We start from the raw sequence: 2,194 nt of genomic DNA on the forward strand, positions 1-2,194 counted from the left end.
AATATCAATGTTCAGATGACAGCCAGGTTTGGACAATATCAATGTTCAGATGACAGCCAGGTTTGGACAATATCAATGTTCAGATGACAGCCAGGTTTGGACAATATCAATGTTCAGATGACAGCCAGGTTTGGACAATATCAATGTTCAGATGACAGCCAGGTTTGGACAATATCAATGTTCAGATGACAGCCAGGTTTGGACAATATCAATGTTCAGATGACAGCCAGGTTTGGACAATATCAATGTTCAGATGACAGCCAGGTTTGGACAATATCAATGTTCAGATGACAGCCAGGTTTGGACAATATCAATGTTCAGATGACAGCCAGGTTTGGACAATATCAATGTTCAGATGACAGCCAGGTTTGGACAATATCAATGTTCAGATGACAGCCAGGTTTGGACAATATCAATGTTCAGATGACAGCCAGGTTTGGACAATATCAATGTTCAGATGACAGCCAGGTTTGGACAATATCAATGTTCAGATGACAGCCAGGTTTGACCACCTTCCTCGGCTTATTATTATTATTTTTAAATGTCGAAAAAGTTTGACATCAGTAAACGAGAGCCTGTCAAAATATACCAAGATTTCATCACACTTAAAGGGATACTTAGGTATTTTGGCAATGAGGCCCTTTATCTACTGACCCAGAGTCAGATGAGGCCCTTTATCTACTGACCCAGAGTCAGATGAGGTCCTTTATCTACTGACCCAGAGTCAGATGAGGCCCTTTATCTACTGACCCAGAGTCAGATGAGGCCCTTTATCTACTGACCCAGAGTCAGATGAGGCCCTTTATCTACTGACCCAGAGTCAGATGAGGCCCTTTATCTACTGACCCAGAGTCAGATGAGGCCCTTTATCTACTGACCCAGAGTCAGATGAGGCCCTTTATCTACTGACCCAGAGTCAGATGAGGTCCTTTATCTACTGACCCAGAGTCAGATGAGGTCCTTTATCTACTGACCCAGAGTCAGATGAGGTCCTTTATCTACTGACCCAGAGTCAGATGAGGCCCTTTATCTACTGACCCAGAGTCCCGTGCATACAATTTCAATATCTCTGCATGCAGTTTGAAGGAAGTTGCTAACTAGCGCTAGCGCAATGACTGGAAGTCTATGGGTATCTGCTAGCATGCATTAGCGCAATGACTGGAAGTCTATGGGTATCTGCTAGCATGCATTAGCGCAATGACTTCAAACATAGTTTTACTTTTTAATGTCTTCTGTGCCCATATGAATAACCCCTATGATGTAACTGGAATAATGAGATCGATGTTCTTCTTCTATGTTTATGTTTTATTATTTTACTGCCATACTGTGTTGGATCTTGTCTAGCTAGCTTGTCTCCAGAGTATCACAATGGAAATAAGTCCCAGACTTCATAGTGTGTTGTCCTCTATGATTTTATTCATGAATGTATGGCTTTTTCAAGTTTAAGTGAGCTTGTTTTTAAAATGGTCGAATTAATAAACTAAACGACTGGAAGTCTATGGGTATCTGCTAGTATGCATTAACGCAATGACCAATCCTTATAGATAGCAGATACCCATAGACTTCCAGTCATTGCGCTAATTCTAGTTAGCATTGGCTCGCAAAACTACATCTAACTTCCTTCATACTGGACCTAGAGACATAAAAATGGTATCAATCATTGTCAAAATCCTGAATCATCCTTTTAAGTCTGATCTTGTGGGATTGTAAAGTTCACAAACGGAGACAAATCACCTAGACAGCTTCTCAGCTTCTTGTTCCAGCATGACCTGACACGCACTGTCCCCAATGCAAGAGAGTTACTACAGCTGGTCCAATAGAAAGTGCCTAACCGGCCTCAGACCTCACCACACATCCCCTGATTTCTAGGTTCAAAATGTGAAGGTCGAGACAAGAGGATTCTAATATCCCAGAAGTCTTTGCATAAATGGGGTAAAAATTGAAACATCAGCGAAGCTAGTTTGCTAATTCATGCTAGCAGATACCCATAGACTTCCAGCCATTGCGCTAATTCATGCTAGCAGAAACCCATAGACTTCCAGTCATTGCATTAATTCATGCTAGCAGATACCCATAGACTGAAGCTAGTTCTTAACAGCGCTGGTCCAATGAATTTGTTTATTATTTTCAAAAGCTTGTGCACGTAAATATGACTTGTCCTAACCTGGGTTGGATCTTTAACCTTACTCCCCCT

This window comes from Salmo salar, chromosome ssa14 (assembly GCF_905237065.1).
Source record: "Salmo salar chromosome ssa14, Ssal_v3.1, whole genome shotgun sequence".
Classification (NCBI taxonomy): Eukaryota; Metazoa; Chordata; class Actinopteri; order Salmoniformes; family Salmonidae; genus Salmo; species Salmo salar.